The sequence below is a fragment of the Brachycentrus maculatus genome, unplaced genomic scaffold (assembly GCF_059751285.1).
Source record: "Brachycentrus maculatus isolate JH-2025_06_01 unplaced genomic scaffold, ASM5975128v1 h1tg000266l, whole genome shotgun sequence".
In the NCBI taxonomy this organism is placed as follows: Eukaryota; Metazoa; Arthropoda; class Insecta; order Trichoptera; family Brachycentridae; genus Brachycentrus; species Brachycentrus maculatus.
The window spans coordinates 1,659,268-1,673,721 of record NW_028281017.1 but is presented as its reverse complement, the minus strand read 5'-3'; positions in this window follow the sequence as shown (position 1 = coordinate 1,673,721).

The window sequence follows — 14,454 nt, the reverse complement described above, 5'->3', positions numbered from 1 at the left end:
AAATTTTAGAAACTTTTAGATACCATATATTGATCAATCTCATAACACAGTACTTATGAGTTCGCGACATCCATCTATGTTGGATTGAGAAAAGCTTGTATTTAGCAGAGACCCTTTTAACATCAAGTTTTTTGTACACACTAATACACGTCGTATTAACATTAATAAACTCAAAAAGTTGTCGTATAGAGTTTTTTTTTAAATGTATTTTATATTTATACTCTTCCCAGTTATTTATTCACAATATTTTTCAGTACAAATAAAGCGAAAAATGTTTTTTATATATCGCTTACTCCTTTCAAGAACGTCATAAATAAAAAATCGTCAATTTACAGTTGTGCATGTTTTCGGAATGCCCAGAAAATGTACTATATCCCAGCAAAAGCGGCACATTTTAAAATTAATATTTACCCGCTACGGGGGAGAAAGTGTTGTTTTTGCATTTTGAAGAAAAGGTATTATTTAATTAATTTTTTTAATATACTTATATTTTTCAAATGGAGAAAAACCATCAGGTTTTACCTAAAAAGATCTGTTGCACAGTAAAAAGCTCAGTAAGTGGCTTGATATTTATTTTTAAAACATTATATTACATTTTTAAACATTAAAAACGTTCTACTGAATAATCAAGTTTTTTTTATGACGTTCTTGAAAGGAGTGAGCGATATGCCAGGGGCCTATGGTGATAGTTTTAACCCTTTCAATACCGATGTTCATATAATAGAAGCAGCTCGTGTAGCTTGTAATAAAATGAAAAATCTTCTCTGTAACGATGATATTAATTTTTATTTATATATTTGGCATTATCAAATCAATCAGAACCTTGAAATCAGGTCTTGCAAAAATCTAACTAACTGGAGGGAATGTACGACTAGATGTATCGATGTGAAGGAAGCTAGGAGTGTTTGACAGGACAGATGTGTGTGGCATTCTAACCTCTCTGTCCTAACTCTGCAAAGAAACGGCATGATACTAGAAAATGCAGCGTTCAGATTATGAAAGGTGCCTGAAATAGAAAAAACTTTTTTTTTGCAGAATATTGGAGTTGTGAGGTTTCAAGGGTAGGGTGACGATGTCGCGAATGTTACAGAAACGTTGACTTTAAGTAAAATTAAGATGTTGTCTCAAGTTGAATTTAGTGATGTAATTAATTCCGTCGGGGGGGAACTATTCCTTACCGAGCATTACTTTTTATCCTTCAAGGGGACCTTTTGGGTTGTTACCAAAAGACTTTTTAATTTACTTTTACGGCGGAATAATCTTAAACTTTTTGCTAACATCTCAGGTAAGTACCTAACCGGGTAAGTCCGCCCTTATAGTACGGTACCTACCGCGATAAGTTAACAGTAAAAAAACCTTTATTATCCATTAACCGTTTTAGAGCTGACATATTTTCTTATATACATGTCGCGTAGTTAGGTAGACGCTCGACTGCAAAACTGGCGTCGCGGGCTCGATTCACGCCAATTGCAAAATGAATTCATGGAAGATTTATTTTCAATTGGTCTGGGTGTTTGTGACGTATTTTTCACATTTGCTTTCCCTATCCTTACTATCCTACCTGCAGACAATCATCTAAAATAGACGCTTTGCGGGTTATTCCTTTTTAAAAATACGTAAGTATACCTATACGTAATATATATATATATATATATATATATATATATATATATATATATATATATATATATATATATATATATATATATATATATATATATATATATATATATATATATATATATATATATATATATATATATATATATATATATATATATATATATATATATATATATATATATATATATATATATATATATATATATATATATATATATATATATACATTTATATATATATATATACATATATACATATATACATATATACATATATATATATATATATATATATATATATATATATATATATATATATATATATATATATATATATATATATATATATATATATATATATATATATATACATATATACATATATACATATATACATATATATATATATATATATATATATATATATATATATATATATATATATATATATATATATATATATATATATATATATATATATATACATATATACATATATACATATATACATATATATATATATATATATATATATATATATATATATATATATATATATATATATATATATATATAAATATATAAATATATATATATATATATATATATATATATATATATATATATATATATATATATATATATATATATATATATATATATATATATATATGCCAAAATCAAAGTTTTTTTTTTAAATGGTCCCTTTTTTTGTGTGGTGCAAAATCAACAACATTATTTAATTATATTCTTATTTTGCACTAGACATAAAAAATAAAAATGGAATGTTTAAAATGATGTTTTGCAAGTGTCGAGTTTTATTTTTATTTACAAACAAAATAATGATAAAAACCATATAATAATAAAAAAATTACATTTTTTTAACATAATAAATAATAAGTATACAATGTTAGCTTTTCTTATCCTTTCTAAACTATGCTTAGTATTCCACAGCGTCCGATAGCTTGTCACGATTCAACCCTTCTCTTATCCATCTTTTTTAATTAACTCCCCTAATCATCCCTTGTTTCTGTAAACCCTCCCCGTAAGAAAATCTCTGTATCATTAGTGTCATCTAGACAAATGAAATGAGGGTGGGTGACCCCGTGCGGCCCTAAAAAGGGCCACACATTTCCAGACAGGGGATGCTAAAGAATAGCCTATTAGCCAGGTTTTTGTGGACACTGACCATTTACTAAGGAAGGGTCAACGTTGAGTTAATTTATTAAGATGGTTCACACTAACACGCTGTTTTTTTTTTTTTTTAATTTTTATTTTTGTTTTGACATCTGTTTTATTATATTATGAGATGTTAATTATGTGAATTTAAAAATGATTAAAGAATAAAAGATTGATAAAGACATAGAAAGGAGAGTGAATGCTGGGAACAAAGTGAATGGCGCACTGAAATCAGTTATAGCAAATAAAAACCTATCAGCGGAAGTTAAACTGGCAGTGCACAACGGAGTCCTGGTTCCAACTCTAATGTATGGAAGTGAAACATGGAGTTGGCAAAAGAATGATGAAAGTAGACTGAGTGCAGTCGAAATGCGATCTCTCAGAAGAATGTGCGACAAAACGATGTATGATAGATGTGCGAATAGTGAAATAAGGAAGGAATGCAAAGCTGAGATAAGCATTATCGATAAAATTAAGAAAGGTGTGTTGAGATGGTTTGGACATGTGGAACGAATGAGTGAGGAAAGAACGGTGAAACGGATTTATGAGGCGAACGTTAGTGGGAAAAGAAGCAGAGGAAGACCGAGAAAAACTTGGCACGATCAGGTATGCCAAGTACTTGAAAGTGGTCAGGTTAGGAGTCGTAACAATCGGTGGGTATGTATGAGGAGATGCATGAACGTGGAAGAGGCGAAGAATGTTTGCAAGGACAGAGTGGTGTGGCGCTCTATTCTCTCTGCCTACCCCTGCGGAGAAGCGGCGTGATGGTTGGTTAGTTAGTTTTTAAAAATGATTAAAGGGTGTACTCGCAAACGTAATAACTTCAATAGGCTGCGCGAGGGGGCAGATGTGTCTCTAATTTATTAAAAGATTATTTATACTGTCAGGCTTCTTTTGTTTATTTTATTACAAGATGTAAATTATGTAATTTATAAATGATTTAAGGGGGTGCTCGCAAAGATAAAATCCAGTAAGCGACCGGCCAGCTGTGTCTCCAGGCACAATATATTTTTTAAGAAAATATATATATTTTTAAATAAAACATTTTTTAACGCTTCACATTTCAATGACTCTTTTCTTCACTTTGTTTGCATGCTGTGTTAGTGATTGTCCTGACGAAGAGACGGGTACGTCTCGAAACCGGTAGACGTGAAAATCTCGGTGAGTGGTTATATACTAATTTTATTAACATTTTTGTAAAAAAATAAATAAGACTCTTTTCTTTTCAAAATAAAATATTTATTTCGCAGAAAAACTTATTTATTCAATAAAAAAACGGTATTTTAAGGCTAATATCTCAATCGTTCAAATTCAGACTACGACCGACCGCGCTAGGAGCCAGACGTGTTTCCACAACCATTTTTTTAAATATTTTTATGAATTTGTCTTTTTTTTTCAGAATATACATACATACCCATATTGAAAAAATATTTTTATGAATTTCGAATTCCTTATCTTGCAATCATTTATTTTCAAAACCATATAATTATTTCGAATAAAAACTTCTTTTTTCAATAGACGGTGTTTTAAACAAAAAAAATCAATTGCGATAAATGTTCCCTGGGTTCAAAGAAAATTAAGTTGCAGGCCATCAAATATCTCGCTAAATCACTTAACTCATAGCAGTTGTTACAGTCGATCGAAGGTTGACACGTCTATCAACCAATTCGTCTGGAATACTCCGCTCTCGATAATTTTTATTTTAATAATTTTCTGAATTACTTGGATTCAGTAATAAATCATACGTGTACAAATAGTTAACGGTGAAAGAAATATACATAAAAGCACTACGATGGATCACATAAAAATAATATTTTTTTAAATATTATTTTTAAAAATATTTCGGCTGAAAAGGGAGAATTAAGGGATAAAGATTATAATATTCCCGTTGAATTAGTGCTGTGATTTATATTCCAGGGTTCATTAGGTGCCTGGGAAAGGATTTATCAGAATATTAAATGAATATTTAATGGAAGGCCCGACGCAAAGCGAGGACAGGAATTTATAACAAAAATTAAGGTCCTTTTTAAGGAGTATACTATTTAGTATACCATTTTGAAATACTTTTTCACAAAACTGGATTATTTAATTTTGAAGTTTTTAAATATATATATTTACAATATTCAGTCATTATTTTTGACATTTCGGCAAAGATGAATAAAAATAAGGAAGTATGGGCACTTACAGGACTTACGACCGTCAGGGGCTTGGTTAATTGATGTCAGTAAAGATGAAACCTGGTCACTGGTCGAATAAAACATATTATTTATTGGTTTGGCGTTTAATTTGTAGAAGTCTATTTTAATTTACGTATTAATTTTTTAATCAAACACAGATTGTTTGAGTCGTTGTTTGAGTCAAACACAGATTGTTGAGAAGTTGTATTTTATTACTAAAAAACACATTAAAAATGAATATTGTGATAATGCCCTAACAAGGCGAAACAATTGTCACAATATTAATTTTTCGTGTGTTTTTATTAATAGAATACAACTTAGTAGACTCAAAAAATCTGTGTTTGATTTAAAACTTGATATATAAATTAGAATAAAACATATGTTGAAAAAAAATAATTATTTTATTATATAAAATGCAGTTACACCGAGAAATGTCTTATTTTTGTGAATGAATTATTTTTGACATCTCAACATAGATGAAGGAGAATATGGAAGTCTGGGCATTTACGGGGCTGACGACCGTCATATGCTGGTTTAAGTGATCACTTTACACACGTGTAACATTCACCAATTGTACCCATGATTGACAACCACACTACTCAAATTCTTGGAAGTTCCATATGATCCCATTTCGAAACATCGTACAGGAATCACTAGAATCTTCATTAGAGACATCTATTGGTGAAGAGAAGTATATAAGATATTAATTTGGAGGTACCTGGTCGATTCCAACAAAAACAATTAATACTTTAACCCATTCAGATTTGTACTTAATCAATATGCAAAATTAGTTATCGGAATTATTGGAGGACGCCTCCAATACTCCCTAACAATGTGTCTAGTCATAAGGCAACTTCCAGACCCTTCCTCTGCTAACCCCAACTCTAATTGTGTTTGGCCAATTAAGGGTTAACTTCCCTGCTTTGCATAACAATGACAATATTCCTTTCTCGTCCGTACGAAAACGTACCTAACCTTCGCAGGATCGGGAGTGTTGATCTCATAACTTCACAATGCTTCAAGTGCGACAAAATCTTCGTTCTTCGGGGCTACTCCACTAAGAAGTACTTGACAAAAATATCGAAATCTTTTAGTACATAACCATGATAAACGATTTACACACAACGAAGGTTTCAATGATTAAAAAAAACACTTGTTTTTTACCACTTGAGTTTTATTATAGACTACATGTTTCAGAAGTTAAACTTCCATCATTCAGGTCTGTATAGTAACTAAAATATAAAATATAAAATTGTTCTATAAATAAGGAGAGGGGAATGTAAGGGGATGGGGTTAGTCAAGGGGCGGAGTTTGAAAACAAAGGAAAAATGGAAAGCAAAGGTGAAGAATTTTGAAACAATATATTAATTAATAAATTATTATTAGAATTTAGGTTTTTTTGGATTTCTAAATTTTCAAGATAATTCATAATTTGGCCTTTATATGGAACAAGGTGTAATAATTTTAATTTATTTATAGATCAATTTTATATTTTAGTTACTATACAGACCTAAATGATGGAAGTTTAACTTCTGAAATATGTAGTCTATAATAAAACTCAAGTGGTAAAAAACAAGTGTTTTCTTTAATCACTGTAACATGTCTTACCACAAAGTTAATGCCGAAACAAGAAATAAAACAAGAAGGTTTGATAGTCCCAAGAATTAACAGTAAATATGGGAGCCGAACACTGCAATGTTCGTTCCGATTATTTTTTATTTATTGCCGACGGATGGTAGATATTGCATATTTTGCATATTTTGTTATGGTCAAAACAAAATATAGAACAAAGGCAAAATAAAGGAATGGGTAAATGATCAAGTTAATTTTATGAAAATTGTATAATGATTATATTCTTAATTTTTCTCTCTTTTTGTGTGTATATTAGGTTAAAATGGTTAAAAAAATAAAAATAAAGTATTTAAAAAGAACTCCACCGACAAGACAAACAAGGTGGTTTGTCTCTGCAAAAAAAATATGCTTGAAATTGTGATTTAAATAAATGTATCCAATTTATGTTGATTAAAAAAAAAGTTTTTTACATATCTCCTTCTTCAAACCCTTATCTGCACCCTAATGGTGCATAGGGCACTGCATCATATAAACGTAGCGTTATCTTGTTAGCCTCATACCAGTCTGATGATGTAGTTTACTATGAAACCCGGTCGCTGGTCAAATAAAATGTATGTGGAGAAAACTAAATATCTAGTTGGTATTTTATTCTTTAATAAAGTCTTTGTTTTACATATATTTTATTTTTATAACCTTATTTAATTACGATTATCACCATTTGTACAATGATCGTGAAAAATTTAACTCTTACGTCGTGATACGAAAGTTAGCTTTATGGAAAATAAAAATTCTATATTTTGTTTAACGATTTCGATACGGAAAAGACAAGAATATATTTATGAAATAATGACGCGTTGGAAATTACTCCGCAGTATATATCCACCGTTATTTCCTCACCAATGGTGCATAGGGCACTGTTTAAAATCGATGAAATGGATAACTGAGTCTTGTAATCAATCCGATGTATGGAAAGGAAGGATGGAGTTGGCAAAAGAAGGATGAAAGTAGACTGAACGCAGTCTTAACATTTTAAAATTAAACATTGATTTTTTATTCAACTAAGATGTATTTTATTGTAAAACACATTAAAAAAACATTTTTGTGACAGTTGTTTCGCTAGTTATTGCATTTTCAAACGTCAATTGTCATATTTTTTATTTGTTTTTTAACAGTAAAATACAACCTAGTATACTCCAAAATCAGTGTTTGATTTTAACCTTTGATTTATAAATTAAAATGGAGTTCTACAAATAAAACGCCAATTCTATGAAATACCACTATTTCTGGAAATGTATATTGACACGTGCTTCGATGCATTCCGGATTATTTTTTGAACACCGTATTTCTATCAGCTCTCAGCAAGTTTAGCTTACATATAAGCATGTAAACATTATTTAATAATAATATATTCAACATAGAGAATACATTGTCCGCTTCCGTAGTGTAATGGTCAGCACGCTCGGCTACCGTTCTAGAGGTCCCGGGTTCGATTCCCAATGTAAAATAAATAAAAGTGATTTTTTTACTGTTATATTTATTCAATATTACCATTTTATTATTCAACACCACTGGTACCTGAAGCGGAGGGCTGATCACCTTTCCTTCATGTGTAAACGATCAAGATAACAGTGCGTTTATATGAAACAGTGCCCTATGCACCATTGGAGTGCGGATAAGGGTTTTATTATTATTATAAGAAAAATCTAAGCACTTAAAACGTTGAGATATGGAAAAAAATCTTGTTAAAATCAAACATGTTTTACTTTTGTATTGGACTTTCCACCAATTTAAAAACAGCTTTTTCCACGTGCATTTTTTACGAGTGTTTTACATTCGTATTCATTATTTGACAAAAGGAAAGTACGTGTGTGTTAGACCAGTTACGTGGGGTTGTGTTCACTGATTATTATTCAAATCATGTACTGCCTAACCTAACCTTACATCACCCAAATTGACACAGCTTTAAGGTTCAAATGAGCCTAACCTAACCTAACCAAACCCAACGCTGGAGTCGTTATACCATATACTATTCTTTCACAAACCCTATGCGTTTTGTTTGAAACAAATGAGTTTGGGAACGATCTCTAGGTAATGCACAGTGACCTAAAAAAGGGTAAACAGATGGATAAAAATTGAAACTCCAGAAGAAAAAATACAACATGCGTTTTATCTACGAAATCTGATATCATGTTTTTATTCTAAAATCTTCTTTTGCTGATGGAAATCAAAATGTCCAAATCCGTCTTTTTTTTATATAAAATAAAAACCGTAAGATTTTTATGTCTGTCCAGCCATGTAAACAAAATAGTGTTCACAACAGTTTTAGTGCGTCCAAATACTTGTTCACAAATCAGGGTTTTTCCCACTTACGAGTTTTTGTAAAAATAACATCTAAACATAGGACGAAGAAGAATATAAGTCTAGGTATTAACAAGACGTGTGTGATCTGTCATAGGTTGGTTAAGTGACCACTTTACTCAGGTGCAACATTCATCATTGTACCCATGAGGTATAAATAAATTATATTTATTTAATATTACTTTGGACTGATACCTAACGCGCAGGAATGATTACCTTGATATCGTAAAATTTACGATAAACTTAATATTGTGTTACTTTGATAACGTGCCCCATGCACCATTGAGTTTGGATAACGTTAAAAAATCACCGATATACCGACATGAAAAACTCTATTTTGGCATCAATTTTAGCAAAATAAATAACATTGAAAATAAACGTTTTGTTAAAAAAAATTATGTGAAATAAAAATAAAAGAACATACTTGTATATATATATATATATATATATATATATATATATATATATATATATATATATATATATATATATATATATATATATATAAATATATACATATACATATATATATATATATATATATATATATATATATATATATATATATATATATATATATGTATATATATATATATATATATATATATATATATATATATATATATATATATATATATATATATATGTATATATATATATATATATATATATATATATATATATATATATTTATGAGTATATACCGGAACCGGAGACGGAATAAGGAACACGCAAAGTTCGTTAAATCAATTGAGTAATTTTAATCATATCAATTTCCAATTTGGACAATTTGCTTAGCGCCGTTTTCGTAAGAATTATTTCTCTCTTCTGCTAATATTTATTCTTTGTACAAGCTCAAAAAACATTGTCCAAATATTTTGCAAGTATCCACATAATTTATAAGTGTCCACATATTTTACATTGTAGCGAATTATACTAAACTAACGTTGTAATAAAGTTCTTATTAGAAAGACATCAAGTGGCGTTGATTTGAACAACTGGGACCTAGTTAAAATCGTTTGAACAATACTCGTAAAACATAATTTTAATAGCAATAACACGCCATCGACGTTTATCTCAATTATTTGAACGAAGCAAGTGATTTCATAATGTTTATTAAGTCACATTGTAACACTGTCTTATGTTTTAAAATCATCGCTACACATTAGTAAATATTCTAAATAAATCTAATAAATATTCATATACCAGCTGGTCAATTTTTTTTGTGGAAAAAACTATGTGTACAGTTGTTATTTTATTATTCAATTCTATTACTTTGAATTTTATTATATATATATATATATATATATATATATATATATATATATATATATATATATATATATATATATATATATATATATATATATATATATATATATATATATATATATATATATATATATATATATATATATATATATATATATAAATATCCGTAGTGTAATGGACAGCACGCTCGGCGACCATACTGGAAGTCCCGGGTTCGATTCCATTCGGTCAAATAAATATAAGTGATTTTTTCACTCTTATATTTATTAAACATTACCTTGGACTACTCCCTTTATGGTTATATCTTTTGATTTTAAGGATCAACTTTAATTTCATCAATTTCACAATTTAAAAAATATTTGACGCCATGAACAAATTATATGCTGTTTTACCATAAGTTTATACCATGCAAATGTTTGATTATAAAATTTACACAAACTTTATATCTATAAAACATTTTCAAGATAATAAATAAATACATAAAACAGTTATACATATTTTCAAATATAATAAAGTAATGAAAAATAAATAAACATTAAAATATAATTATAATAGATAGAAGTATGGAGAAATAATCATTTAAAAAACAAAGTTTTTTTACTTACATATATTTTTACTCCAGCATTTGTAGATAATTCAATGTCACACAACCTTAGATACTACAGAATAAACAGTTAATTATTTTTATAAACACCGAACGAACTATGCACACTTCGTAAGTCAAATAAATAAATCACTCGGAGAATTGAATACTGTGTTGACATAATATTGCTACAACGAATTCAGACTCCACGAAACGAAAACAGCTGAAAATGTGACAATACACGACCAAAACTAATTTTATTTTATTTAAATGAATGAACATCAGTTAAAAGATAAATATTTTTTAGTGGCAACGATATTAATTGTTTATTAAACTGCCAATTTTGTAATCTGAAAGGATTTTTTTAATATATATTAAGAACGATTTTACGATTTCAGTCGCTTTGTCTAGGCGCGTCGGAAAATGGGTTCGCGTCTCGGCTGGCCCGGAAAATGTCCTACTCGCAGCCCTGTCGGACAGCTACTGGCTGGGATGCTGCCAACAGGGCATATAAATATATAGGTACACCTATCGGCGAAAATCTAAAACACAGGGTGGTCTGACATTCAAAATTGATAACTTTCTTTAGTTATCTAGGCTAAACTAACAATTATTTTCTCGGTAAAAAAAAATCCAAAGAAGCTAGACTAAACAATCGGTATATTTTTTTTAATTTAAATTTAATCTATTGTAATAGTTTGACCTAGTAACGAAAACATCCCATTTTGCTATTTTAACGTAACGTAACGTGTAACGTTTAGAATTTTGCCTTTAAGTAGATTAGCCCTTTACTTAAAAAAATATACAGTACGTTTTTTTTATTTAAATTATTTGCCACACATTTTTACTTTTGACAATCTTAAAATTAGGTACGCTGTTCTCTTAAATAAAGAGGCTAAGCTCTTGTGCTTGGAGATGCACATACACTCATTGTATATTGTTTTTTCTTAAAAGTGATTTTTTTGTTATATCTTTAGATTAACATGTTGGTATATAAGGCATTTAATTAATTTATTTAAAGAGTTGCTGTTTTTTTGTAGAACTCCATTTTAATTTATATATTTAATGTTAAAATCAACCACTGATTTTTAGAGTCTACTTAATTTTAATTCATTTGCTGGATTTCTTCTGTTAACATATCCTAATACTGGTTACGGTGTTCCTCTAAAAAAAAGTGTCTATGCCCTTGTGCTTGGGGAGGGACTTACATTTAAATTTATTTTTTTTCATTTTTGATTAACATATATAAAAGGAATTTAATTCATTTTTTAGAATTTTAAAACTTTCATTTTTTATATCTCTGCAAAGGTTATAACAATATGAAATACAAAACAACGAATAAAGGTGGAAAATGATATCTAACAAAAAGAAAAGTGACATTAAGGCTATTGATATACGACGTACATTTGCTAATGGTTAGTTTTCGATAGGGTTTTAGTTAAGGTTCAATTCCCAGGGGGGGGTAAAATAAACATAAGTGATTTTTTCACTGTAATATTTATTTAATATTACCCTGGACTGGTACCCGAAGCGGAGGGCTGATCACCTTTCCTTCATGTGTAAACAAACAAGATAACACTGCGTTTATATGAAGCAGTGCCCTATGCATCATTTGGTGCGGATTAGGGTTTTTTTTAGTTTTATCAAGATGTTAAAATGGTTATAGCGAAAAAAACAATAGTTAAACGTTTTACGGTAACTTTATTATTTGTGTTCCAGTCTTGTTAACCTTAATCCCATGTCCCAAAATGAGAAATAGAAATTGCTCATCGGGAATATTATATATTTATAACTTATGTATGTTATATGTTTTGAAAAATAATTAAATAAACATTGATGAGCTGAATGTGGTTGGTAATAAAAACAGAATAAGACGAATTCTTAAAAGTGGCCAAGAGTGAAATAATCGGCGGGTATGTACAAGGAGATATATCAATGTGGAAGTGGCGAAGATTGTTTTCACAGACAGATTGGTGTGACGTTCTATTCTCTCTGCCTACCCGAAATTAGTGATAATTTTTATCGACATTTTAAAAATATCGTGATGAAAAAATAATCAAAATGTTAATTTGATGAAAATGCATTTATTTTTTGCATGCATTTATTTACAAAAGGTGTAAATAGTGCTATGGTAGTCAAGGGTAGTATTGTTTGCATGGTGTGGCAGTGATTGTCCTGACGAAGAGACGGGTACGTCTCGAAACCGGTAGACATAAAAATCTCGGTGAGTAATATATAAAACCCTTATCCGCACCCAAATGGTGCATAGGGCACTGTCATATAAACGCAGTGTTTTCTTGATCGTTTATACATGAAGGAAAGGTGATCAGCCTTCCGCATCAGGTACCAGTCCATGGTAATTTTGAATAAATATTACAGTGAAAAAATCACTAATATTTATTTTACCCCCCTTGAGAATCGAACCCGGAACCTCCAGAACGGTAGCCGAGCGTGCTGACCATTACACTACGGAGGCGGACAAAATAGTGAGTAATAGTAGTAGTAATAATATTGTTAACATTTTTGTAAAAAAAATGTAAAAAATCCTTTCATCATATATCAGTATTTTTCCCATTTAAGTATAATGATTTTGTAAAATTCATACTATGTATTGTTTTGCAGATCTTATTTACGATTATGATGCACACAAATGCAAGTTTATCGGTGTCGTAAATCCACTTTAGCTGTGTTGTGCTCTGGTCCATAGTGGTTCAATCTCCAATAGTAAACAACACTAGCTATAAAACGGGGACCTTCGAAGCTTTAAGAACTCGTAAATATTTAACTAGACTTGTACTTTGTTTTCCTACAAAACCCGTAACATACATTGCATTATTATTCACTGCCAAATACCAATCTTTATATGTAAATAAAGGTTAAATTACAATTTATATTTGAAGCACTAACTTTGTGATTTTCCATTTTATAATTAAAATGTAACTTTGTTTCAAAATCACTACAAATATTTTATTACAATAATAATAATAAATCTCTTACCGCACCCCAATGGTGCATAGGGCACTGCTTCATATAAACGCAGTGTTATCTCGATCGATTACGCATGAAGGAAAGGTGATCAGCCCTCCACTTCGGGTACCAGTCCAGTGTAATAATGATTAAATATTAGAGTGAAAAAATCACTTATATTTATTAAACCCCCCTGGGAATCGAACCCGGGACCTCCAGAACGGTAGGCGAGCATGCTGACCATTACACTACGGAGGCGGACACAATTATAATGTCTACCGGTTTCGAAGCTAACCGCTTCTTTATAAGAGTATTAATCAGTCTTGATAAAGTAGCGGTTAGCTTCGAAACCGGTAGACATTATAATTAAGTTATAATAAAATAAAAAAGTGGATAAAACAAAGTTGTTTAATTTTATAAAGTTCATAAAATGTGTTACAAAGTATCTGCGAAAAACATTCAAGATATAATAAAATATTTAAAGTGATTTTGAAACAAAGTTACATTTTAATCATAAAGATTAAATTCTTCGTTTACTCAAAATCTTCAATCTCCTTGTTATTCACCGATTACTTTGAAATTTTGACTCACCATTGCATTCGAATTCGCGTGTTTTTACTTATCTTTGCAATTAAAAATGTAAATCTCTTGAATGTTTTTTGCAAATATTTTGTGATACATTTTATAAAACTTTTTTTTTTTAATTAAAAATAAAGATCTAGTA